General features: G+C 45.1%; 1 protein-coding gene across 7 annotated transcripts in view; it reads right to left on the reverse strand.

Annotated features, from left to right (window-relative positions):
- Fyn (FYN proto-oncogene, Src family tyrosine kinase) overlaps window positions 1-12,194 on the reverse strand; it is a 197,006-nt gene that overhangs the window by 147,395 nt on the left and 37,417 nt on the right. The window contains exon 1 of one of the 7 annotated variants that reach the window (XM_059272532.1): window positions 5,459-5,627. The exons of the other annotated variants lie outside the window; for them this stretch is intronic. The gene's annotated coding sequence lies outside the window, so the exon portion shown is untranslated. Of the gene's footprint in view, window positions 1-5,458; window positions 5,628-12,194 lie in introns of those variants that run through there. 7 annotated transcript variants of the gene reach the window in all.

Consider the following 12,194-nt stretch of genomic DNA (forward strand, 5'->3'; position numbering starts at 1 on the left):
AATATCCTGACTATGGTGCTTAGAATATTTAAATTTAGATTTAAGTTATTATATAAATTTTACATGCAAAGCTAAATTAGAACGATTTAACCGTAGGGACCGAAGCACCACATTCACTGTTGACTTAGGGACTATGTACCGACAGGTACTCCAACAGAGGGAGATAAGCAACGACACTGTTTCAGACAGCTCACAGTTCCATGGAAGACAGACACACGACCATAAAAGCAGCAACAACCTGAGTACTGTGGTTACTGAAATGCCGTGCTGAGAAACAGCAACCCTCAAGTAGCTGGTACAGCATCAAGTACAGGAGGCAGAGATTGATTTGTGCCGGCCAGTGCCATCACTAAGTTAGAAAACAGTACCCAAACATGATGCTGTTTATGTTAACCAACAAACATGCTATGGGGAAAGGGTCAGGAAAAGAAAACACATCCAGGGATTAATCATGGTTAACTCTGAACAGGGAGTAGGAAGATGGTTTTAAATTTATTTTACGTAAATGAGTATTTTGTCTGTATGTGTATCTGTGCACTGTGTCCTTGCCTAGTTCCTATGGAGGCCGAAAGAGGGTGTTGGGTTCTTTGGAACTCAGTTACAGGCAGTGTTGAGCTGCCATGTGGGTGCTGTGAACTCAATCTAAGTCCTCTGCAAGAGCCAACAGTACTCTTAATGCTAGGTCATATCTTCAGCCACAAAAGTTGGTTTTAAAAAGGACTGTCTTTTTTGTTGTTTTTACTTCATATATACTGCTATATTATCTGATTTTAAAAATAACTTTTTGGTGTAATACTTGAAAAATGATAAAAAGAATAATTTATTTTTTAAAAAAAATCACTGAAGCAGACAGTGTAGGAGGCAGCAAGGTAAAACAGGCCGGTGCTGAGCACGACAGCCCACCACCCAGACTGCAGCCCACCCTCTACGGTGAGAGCCTCAGCTCTTCACCTCGGATCTGGAGTATGGCTGTGTCAGGGTGATGTCAGGAACACCTGCTGCAGCAGGGTGAAACAGGATGTGGGGAATGAGTATGCGCCGCAGACGAGTATGCGCCGCAGACGAGTATGCGCTGCAGACGAGCATGCGCCGCAGACGAGCATGCGCCGCAGACGAGCATGCACTGCAGACGAGCATGCGCCGCAGACGAGCATGCACCACAGGACAGTGACATGCTTGAGCAGGGTGAGTTGGGAACAAGTGAAACTCGACCACTGTCTCCTTCGTGTCCATTACAAAACTCTAATCATAAAGTGTTTGTGAATGACAACCAGTACCTGTGGCCAGAGACCATAGCTGTGGGGACTAAAAGGACGAGACAGAGCCCAGGAGGCTGGCTCCACGAGGGCAATCGCCCTATTTTAAAAGAGAGACCATAAATATATTTTATTTATTTGTTTATTTTTGGTTTTCCAAGACAGGGTTTCTTTGTGTAACAGCTCTGGCTGTCCTGGAACTCACTTTGTAGCCCAGGCTGGCCTCAAACTCGTGATCCTCCTGCCTCCTCCTCCTCCAGCAAATCCTACTGCTGTGTGCTACCACAACCGGTTTATTTATTTTTTTTTAATATGGGATTTCTTGATTTTTAAATGATGGCTCAATTTAAAAAACAAAACAAAAACAACTAATCAAGCAAAAACAACAAGCCAGGTGGCTGTGGTGCGCACCTTTAATCCCAGGACTTGGGAGACAGAGGCAGGTGAATCTCTGAGTTTGAGGCCAGCCCGGTCTACACAGAAAAACTCGATCTCAAAAAACAAACCAAAAAAAATAAGGAAAGAAAGAAAAAAGAAAAGAAAAAAAACCAACAACAAAACAAAACAAAGCCAAAAGCAAAACCAAAAAAACATAATCACAAAATCAAAACATGTCTGTGTGCTACCTCAGTATTGAGACTTCCTAAAGGCTTGAAGCTGAGAAGAAAATGTCAGATTAAATTATGTTATTCCTTCCTCTTCCCTTTTTAGGAATTAAAACTTTTTATTTACACGGCACTCTTCCATACTTTTAATCATAAGCAACATTTGAGTTAAAAAGCTCCCCCTCTTCCTTTCAGGATTCTACACTCACATGCTCTGACCTCTTACATCATGCTAACATTAACAGACAGCTGAGGTCTGTAGTAAGTGTTAAAATATGTGTCTGGGTGGGACTCACAATTAACTGGTAAATTTTTAAAGGGAAACACAAGGAAGGGCAGAAAAATCCCACACAAAATATCTGAACCTTCAAGCTAGCTTTCAGTTTATCAAATTTCCTCAGGAAACAACTTCCCATTTGTATGTGACTAATACTACAACACACCCAACAATTTCATTAGAATGCTATTTTTAATCAGCTCAGTGTATCACTGTGCCTCAGGACCTGAGAGCAGGCACATGAAGTCATTGCAGGTCACTGGGAAGTCACAGCACTGGTCACTGAAAAACAGTTTTAATGGGACAGCATCTTCTTTGCAAGGAAGTCATCAACAGCTGACACCCTTGTGCGTGTGATCTTTAAAGTCTTCCCTGCAAACCCTGGAAAACGGCAAGACATCTATTCTAAGATGTGGGTTTAGTAAAGGCTCCTGGGCTAGTATCCTTGGGTGAGCTGTTACTACAGGTCCTCACTGGACTTCCCTTTGGTCTTCCTGGTGTATTAGGGGTCAAATTTGGATGACAGTAAATGAGTGCCCTACTTGCAAATGACCTTCCTGCTGGAGCCGCAAACCCAATCTCAGGCATGTGGAAAGGCACCTCTCTGTATAACAGACTGAACGGTCTACTGAAGTCCATAAGAGAGCCCAGCCGGCATCCTTGAAGAAAACAGAGGCTGCCCTATCTACTTAGCATTACTGAGGGCATGGTTGCCGCCCGATTCCCTACCCTGGCCTGTGCACCATGCATTCCTGTCTCCCCTGTCTTCAGCTGGCACTCAGTCATGCTCTGGCTTATCCCCCTGCCTCAGTCGCTTCATCTTACTTGCTTTCATTCAGCACTCAAGTTTCCCTTGGTATCTGTGTTGATTTGCATTTAACCATTGCCTTCTCTAGATAATTCCCTTCTTCAGTTTGGTATCCTTTTTTCCACCACACTCCCTGTCCAGTCAACACCAGCTTTCGGTCACAGGGTTGCCACCGAATGCATCTCAGTGAAGCTTCACTTGAGGATTATTACCCCATCAAGTCCACAGGTTCACACAAGGAACCAATGTATTTGTCAGAAACCATCTGTATCCTCCTGTACTTGGCAGGAAGAACTGCCTGTTGTTTTCTCTGTGCATGGCAAGCGTGGCCTTCGCTGTCCAGACCTACCACTAGCACCGTGCTGGTGTTAGAGACGGAAGGAGCCCAGCACCTCTGGTATGCTGGAACAGAGCTCCACGGAGGTTGCTAGATCTCTTTAGACTGAGTTTTCAAACAAGACAAAAATTCTACTTCCTAAGGCTTTTCATGTAGGGTTCTGTTGCTGTAGTTTTCAATGTACCTACTATGCTTCCAAGATGGATGCTAAAACATATTTAACTGCTTCAGTGCTAAGAGCACACAGACTTTGATCTGACAATTGATAGAACGTGGAGTATCCAACGTTTGTGTTATTTAGAGGTCACATCATACAGAAGATGGATGATTTTATAATTAGAGACCTGGGCTCCAATGCCAGCACTTCCCTAGCACACAGCACTGGTCAGGTACTTTGTGTCTGTTAACTGAAGACATCAACAACTGCCACACAGCGTTTCTGGGAGGATTCCATTCCACGAGGTGGTACAGAAGAAAGCCTTCGCACACAGCTGTCAGCAGCTGGAAGGAAATGAACAACACACGCTCCCATGCTGTCACCTTGCAGCACAGTGTGACCCTGGAGCTTTCCTTTGCTCGCCCTTGGGGAAGATCCTTCCTGACCTTGGCTGTTTTGTGATGTAGAATCAGGAAGATAGGTGGTAGGAAAGTGAGCCATGGTTTGGAAAGTTTTGGGGACACACATGGAAGAGCTGGAATGTGTGGGTGACGCTGAGGAACAAAGGGAAACTTGGCCTGTTGTAGATTCTGTATCCTACGATGGCATTGAGAAATCCTGTAAACGATTTACTGTTTTGAAATTATTGTCACTAGACTATATAACACTTTACACTAACATTATAAAATGATACAGAAGGGCTGAAGTGAATAGCCTGTCCATTTTTTTTAAACTGATCATATAAATGTGGAGGTGGAAGTGATCCACAGGCAAAAGTGGGGGAGGATGAAAACCGGCCTGTTGGTCTGGTGAGAGGAACTGGGGAGGCACAGGAAGGTGGCCATGGTCACTCAGAGGCTGGAAGCCAGGCCCATTTCCCACCCCTGACTCATTGGCTCTGGTGAGTCATTAGCATCTGTGTGTTTCAGTTTCTTCCCTTGTAAAATCACAGGACAGAAGGACTGCATTACTATGGCATCCCAGTTGGCCTTTAAAAACTGGTTTGGAAAAATGCCAAAAGCTCAGATCTCCGTGCTTTGGCTTCTACTGAAACTTAGGTAGTAGTATTGCACATGGATGTGCATAGATTCATACATGTAGATGTGTGGGCACATATGAACACATACATACACACATAAACACACACACACACACACACATCTTGGAGGTGATCCTGCACAGAGAGTTGATGAGACCGTTTAAGCAGAAAGCTTTCTAAGCATCCTATTACTTGACATGACAAAACCCATTTATGTCCAAACAACCCTGAATCTAAAATAAATAGATTTCTTTTCCTGAAAACTGCAAAGGAAAGGCTAACAGCCTCCCCATACGCCCGCATGCACCACATGCCTGTATGTACCATGCACCTGCGGGCACCACATGCCTGCACACATCCCCATTCCTCTTACCGGGGTACTTTGCTTTCATGTATGACAGATGACCTTCTGACTCCTGCCTCTGAAGTCTCAGTGATCACTGCCTTTGTCGCATCTCTTCCCCAGCTGGGCGAAGTGACCCTGTCCACTTACTGAACCCACACAGCCAGAACAACACCTTGTTCACACCAGCCACTCTGCACTGCTTTACAATTAGACACTGAATTCTTCATTAAACTCTGGTAAAAGTCAGGGACCTCTTAGGGATGTGCAGAGAACAGAAAACAGGCTTGTGGAAGCAGCTTTCTGGAGTCTACACAGAATTTCCCTTGCACTTTTTCTCCGTGCCTCCTTACGCACCTCTGATCCTGGGGAAACAGAGAACCTGGGTGTGTGATGGCCAATGCAACAGGCCAGCTCTGAACTCACTTGAAGCAAAGGCTCCTCATCACCGGAGAATAAACGATAACCTTTCTTTACAGAACAGCAAAGCCCCATGGAATAATGACAGTTTCGCGTAAGTGGCAGATTTCATCTAAAGGTCTCAGAACTTATGAGGCCCTCACTCCACAGTGTGAGGGGTCATTATCTGTTGTTCTTGGTCAAGTGGGTATGAAGCTGGGCACTCCTTGACCTTACCGCAGGCTGATTTGAAGACACTTTGGGACATGAGTCCTCTTCACAGTTTTCCCCATCCTTATCGACATCAAAGGCAGCTTTCTAACGCTGTTGCGGCGACAGCGACAGCAGTTTGTCGTCTCTTGGGCTCCCTACCACTGCTGCAGCCCGTGCTAACTTAGGGCGGAGAGAGATGGCAGCCCTCGGCACGTGGGGCTGGGCTCTGCCATCTCTCCTTCAGATCAACAGAGCCTGGGACTTCTTGAGGTTGTCCTGGAGAAAGAGCAACCACAGCCACATTTGAGGTCTGTGAAAGACAAAGCTCTTGGAGGCTTTGCCTACCCACAATTACAGTGCTCCCAACTATTCCTCAGTCATTTAAGACCTACGCTGCAGGCCAATTAGAGGGAGTTATGACAGCAAGTCCTTCAGAGGACTCTATGAGACCCGGCCAGACAACATTCTTCCTTCTTCGGCCTGATGAGGAAACTGTGGGTCTGAAGCTGAAAGCTCCTCATCGCCAAGCTACCCAACCCCTGTTCTCACAGGCAGGCGGGCTCACCCTCTTTCACAACCCTGACCTGGTAACAGGCTAACTGGTGGAGACCAGAGGAAACCAGCACCACAGGGCCCAGCTCTCCCCATGCTGAGCTCACAGTCCTGGTCTCTCGTGTCATAGCTGGCTGGACATCTGTGAGCTCCTCTCCTCTACAGTTTCTGAGACTATGTTGCTCATCTTCTACTCAGACCAGGAACATCATGACCCAACTCCCTAGCCTGACTCTTCAGGCTCTGGCCCCTTGGAACAAGTGGGGATTTTTACTGAGCTCAAGATTCCCCAAAGTTTTTTTTGACACACCTTCTGTATCATGTGAAAAATAATTCTGCGACCAAGTGAATTTAAGAGACCTGTTATAAAACACTTCAAACAACTGTGGATTCCAAATATTTAAAAACAGTTACTGTAGTGTCACGGTTTGAATGTGAGATGTCTTCCAAAAAGCTCATGTTCTGAATACCCAGGTCCCAGCTGGTGGGGCTATTCTGTGAGGTTCCAGAACCTTTAGGAGGTTAGATCTAGCTAGAGGGGAAGCAGGCTGCTGGGCATGCATATCTGTGGCTCTTCCCTTTACTCTCTTCGTCCTAGACATTGTTGCTGTGAGGTGTTTGCAAATACTACACAATCCACTTAACTGAGGTACCTAGAATCAGAATAAACACAGAGAGAAAGCAGAATGTCTACCATGGGGGGGGGGGGGGGCTGGGAGAAGGGGAGGAACAGGAAGCTGCTGTTCTGGAGGAACAGGGTTTCAGCTTTGTGAGGTGAAATGTCATGGCTGCACAGTACCATAACTACACCTAAGGACACTTACCATACACTGAAAAGTTTCTGTCATGTGTATTTCACCTCAAATACACGAGATGGTGTTCTTTCAGTATAAACTTTTCAGAGCTCTTAAATGCTATGTGCACTAGGAATCCTTAAGATCAGAAATGCATCAGCTCACCCTGCTGTACAATCCATTTTTCACAGAATGCCTTCTAGGACCGTGTGTTTCAGAACTCACTGTAGGAACGAGATACCGAAGGAGAAACTGCTAGAAAATACCAACTGCATCACTCACTAGCTGATGGCCTGGGACAAGTACAACTTTTGACCTTCAAACCCTCTCCTGACAAACAAGAACAAGGCCTGTGTGACTCTTCTCACTGGCTAATGGTAAAATCTAGTTTTTTGCTTTAAAAAAAAAAGTATATACAGGAAAGAACCTAAGTATACCAAAGGCTCTTCAAGATGAAGCTATTGGCTGAAGGCAGAGGTGAGCCCCTGCCCCCACCGTCTAAGCAGCCACAGATACCACCAGCATGGGATAGCTGCTGACTGGGCAGAGCCACAGACCTCCACAGGGACAAGGATGCGTGGGACCATCTCCTGCAGAGCTCTAGGACTTTAACTACACTAAGTGTGAGACACCCAAGCACTGCCGGGTGGCAGACTGGCCGCCCGCCTGAAGACTCTCTTAGGCGGGCAGTGTAGCAGCAGTGCGGGGAGATGGGGTAAGAGTTCCTGGAAGGAACCTAGGGAACTGGCTGGGGGGAAGGGGGAAGGTTCTGCATCTGCTGTGGAGAGGGACAGAGACCCAGCAGAGATGACAAGGAGGTGGGACGCAAGACACCACACACAGGAAGGCCTCAGCTGGCAATGTATGAGTGGGTGAGGGCTGTGGACAGGAGTTTAGGGATGGGGGTCCGGGTACCAGGAGACTGGGGCAGTTTCAAAGGACAGGAGCTGAAGGCCTGCACTAAGGAGGTGCTGGCAGCACAAGGGACCAAAGAGACAGTGGTGTCAGAGGAGCACCCCACAAGAGGCCGCCGGGTAGAGGGAGAGGTCTATGACAGTGTATAGTGATTGAGGAAGTGATGGAGTTCCCTGGGAACCATGGTAGTGGAGAAGAATCTGTTCCCGTCATATCGAAACTGGACACTAAGATAATTGGGTAAAAGTGCCTGATGACTATAGGCAAGCAGACTGTAAGCGGCAGACTTCTGAGAGGAGAGGTGATGGGTCTCTATCTCTGCTCTTGAACAGGCACTCAGAGTATCCAGCCACTTTTTGAAGTGGTATTTGGCATCTGTGCTTGGACGCTTTCTCTTCTATTTGCTTGAAAAATCTGCTATGTTAGAATATATTAAGATTAATGTACTGTGCTGGTCATGGTGGGGCACGCTCTTAATCCCAGCACTCGAGAGGCAGGGGCAGGCAGATCTCTGAGTTTGAGGGCAGCCTGGTCTACAGACTGAGTTCCAACCAGGGCTACATAGAGAAATCCTGTCTTGAAAAACCAAAACCAAACAAAAACTGTACTACTTATCACCAAATTTAAGAACCACGGTCGAGTTCTATACCAGCTGTCTTATCAAAGTTAAGTTATAAAACCCCAAAACAGTTGACATGGCCAAATATTTCATTCAGAAGGTTTAAAATTAAAATGTTAAAAGGCATACTTTTTTTGGATAGGGTCTTGCTACATTGTCTAAACTGTCCTTTAAGTTGAGATCCTAGCTCAGCCTCCACAGTGACGGGATTACAGATGTATACCTTCAGACCCCTCTTAAAAGCATATCTAAAACCTTCCAAGTATAGGTTCCTTGTAAAAACTACTATGTATGGCCCTTCCCCACCTGGATCTGTTCATATTCACAGCTAGATCAAAGACTCTGTCAAGAACAGTCCCTGGTACTACTTTTAACAGTAACAGCTTTTTAGTCCCCCAAAATGATATGATCAAGTAGATTGTGCAGTAATGACGATAAATGTGACATGCCCATGTTACTATAAATAAGTATAACATATTCTCCCAACCCATTTAATTACTCTCGTGTAAAGCAGTGCAATTAACAAAACTGTCTGAATTCCGAAAATGGGAAAAGCCCTCCTGTCTCTCTTAGGTAGTTTTACAATCCTAACAATAGACTCACGAACCTTTTAAAAGAAAGACGATTATATTAAAATGACAGAGGCATGTAAAAATTCATCAGAGAGATCCCCCTGTTGTTTAATGGGCTGAATGCTTCATCATACCCTAGAGAGGAGGAAGAAAGGAGAAAGAGATCCTAAGTCACTGGGGACTATGCCCCACACCAGGAGGTCAAGAGAGACGTGCACAGCCTGTCGGGTAATCACGAGATGGCTTGATAATACTGCTTGTGGAACATGAGCTGGTTTATTCATCCATTTCTTGAGGAATGCAAATGATCATGCAAGCTGATACAACACTTTCCCTCTGAAAACAAAACCTGAAATCTACTTCCTGGAGAGCTGCCTGGGGTTGCTAGAATCTACTGCATCCTACCCTCCAGAGACAATGCCAACTGACTGGTTTAAATGCCATTCCTATCCCTATACTCTGGTTTGCCTCATACTAATTTGGGCCGATATAGGGCCATGAAAACTGGGCTGTGAGGAACTGTGGCCTTGCACATAAAGGCCATTCCCACCAACCTATCTGTAGAAGACAAGGACCCGACTCAGAGCCTGGAACCTGAAGTGACCAGAACTTTTGGTTGATCTCCTGTAACTTTAATTAGTCACACATCTCAAGATGCTGACACTTAAAACAAAACATGATGGAACTACTGAGCCGTTTTTGAACTCGAGCTCGGAGGGCCCTTAGAGATTATATCTTTCATGTGATTCTGAAACTGTGGCTAAGCATGCCAGTAACTTATCCCAGGTCAGCTGGAGGAAGAGGAAGAGTCTGCTGTTCTGAATGGGACATAAACTAGAGCCTTGGATGCTACTCTGAAGAAGATCCAGAATGTACCTCTGTTACTTGCTTGTTTAGAGATCAAAGTCTGGGGCTCTCAGAATCTCCAAGTCTGGTCTAAACAGACAGAATAGCAAACCCACGTGAATATGGGTTTACTGAACAGATAGATGCTAAAGGTGTTCCCAAAACCCAGGGCAAAATGATTCAGGGTTTCTATCAATCTACAGCTGGCTACTACTGTTCAAAAACGGGTTTTCCTCTCTGTCCTGAGTAAGCTGACTCTGAAGTACACGAAACATGGCATCCCAGTGAGCATCTCTGGTCCTGTTGCCAGCAGCTTGGTGATCTCAGCAGCACTGTGGTCTTGAAAACACAGTTTAGCACCTCCGGGCTCACATTCAGCCCTGGGGACCTTAGTCATCAGTGCCTTCTCTTCAAAGAATTGGCAGAGCCAAGGACACAAGCTTGTTTAGCAAACACACATTTCCTCCCCACCAAAAAGGCAAGCTAACATGAATGCCCTCGAATTACTAAGCATATTTTGGTCAAAATACACATATTTAAACAGTTGAAAATTTTAGTTTTAGGAAGTGCAGGTGTTCAAATTTCCTCTCTTGTCATATGTCTTAGTCACTGTTCAATTGCTGTAAAGAGACACCATGACCAAGGCAATTCTTATAAAAGAAAGCGTTTAATTGTTGCTTGCTTACAGTTTCAGAGGCTTAGCCATTTACCATCACTGTGAGGAACATGATGGCATGCAGACACACAGGGCAGTGTGGAGTAGTAGCTGAGAGTTAAATCCTGACCCACAGGCAGAGAGGAAGAGAGACTCTGGGTGTGGAATGGGCTTTTGGAACCTCAATGCCTATCCCCAGTGACACACTTCCTCCAACAAGGCCACACCTCCTAATCCTTTTAATCCTTCTCAAACAGTGCCCCTCTCTGATGACTAAGCATTCAAATATATGAGCCTATGGGGCCATTCTTACTCAAACCACATCATATAAGGCCAAGTATTCATTCTTACTCATCAGTCGTTTCTCTAAAATTATCATCAGTTGTCAGTGCTGAAACAGAAGTCCCAAGAGGGTGTAATCAGAGATGGGCCACAACAGGATAGAATAGAAACCACACAATAAAAGGACATCACTCATGGCTTCTGGGTGTGGACTGGGTGAGGCTATTTTCACCAGGGAAGGAGAAACAGGGAAGAATGGGAAGCAGAGTGGAGAGACGGGGTGCTGCAGAGCCAATTGGCAACAGCCTTGTGAGTGGGGTAGATAAAACATCTTTTAGTTCCTGAGGCAGCCAGTGCCAAGCAAAGAAGCTTGTCCAAGGTCAAACAGTCAGAGAGCAGCAACTGGAATCCAGATTGTCTGCCCTTAAACTCACTCTTTTAATTAATTTTATTATAAAATCATATAACCACATTAGCAAACATAGAGAAGGAAATCCCATAATCTCAGACCCCAAATACAACTGTCAGCATTTCAATGTGGTGATTTCTGTAGGCCTTTCCCTCATAGAAATTTTGTTTTCAAAATTAAGCTCACAGACCACAAGTGATTTCCTATCCTGCTTCCTCCTTATTTAACAACCTAAACACCTGTCCAGCTTCCTTAGTAATTTGGGCAATCAAACTCTTAACTAAGACTTTTTCCTTCACCCCATGGAGTTTTAGAATTTACATGATGCAACTTCAATTGTGGGACATAAGGGGTCCTTCCCATCTTTTTGGCAGTATACATCTTAGTTACAGAACACCGTGGTGTTTCCTCAAATTGGAAATGTCAGCATCAAAAGTTTCAAGCAGGCAATACTACTAGTCAATACATTATGAAAAGTCGTGATGTATTTATCTTGAATATCCCAGCATCAGTGATCTCTCTGGCCTGGAATCAAATGCATCTGACGAATGTTATTAATGAAGAGGGTCCAAAAATAACAAGTTAAAAAAAGCCACCCTTCTTGGCCTCTAGAGGCCACGTGTTTTTAATGGTTTAATGCTCCACTTTCCATTTCAGTAATAGCAACAAAAGAAACTACCCATCCGCAGATCTACATTTGGAAAAAAATGGGAATTCATTGAAAAGCAAATGTACTCCTCTGGCTTAAAAACCAGGGTGGTCAGAACTTGCAGTCAATCAGCTCCCTAAGGACTGTGTCAGAGCCCAGAGTAACTCGCTATTCATCATGCCGAGATTTTTTTTTAAAATTTTGTTTTGTTTTGTTTCCTCACTTGGGTCAGGTGAATGAGCAGTCCCAAGAAGTTCTGACTTTCCATCGGGTAAAGCTAGGAAGCAGAAGAGACAGCCATGTCAGGCCCTGTGTAAGCCTGCCGAACGTGAAGGACACAAAGCCCGCTCGCAGACAGCGGAGCTATTGTGACCGGAAGAAGGTAACTGTCAAAATGTTTGCATGTTTCTGTGGCTCTCTGTCTCGAAAGCTTCCTTAGACTCCACGCCACCGTTAGTTAGACTTGG

Source organism: Peromyscus eremicus, chromosome 8b (assembly GCF_949786415.1).
Source record: "Peromyscus eremicus chromosome 8b, PerEre_H2_v1, whole genome shotgun sequence".
In the NCBI taxonomy this organism is placed as follows: domain Eukaryota; kingdom Metazoa; phylum Chordata; class Mammalia; order Rodentia; family Cricetidae; genus Peromyscus; species Peromyscus eremicus.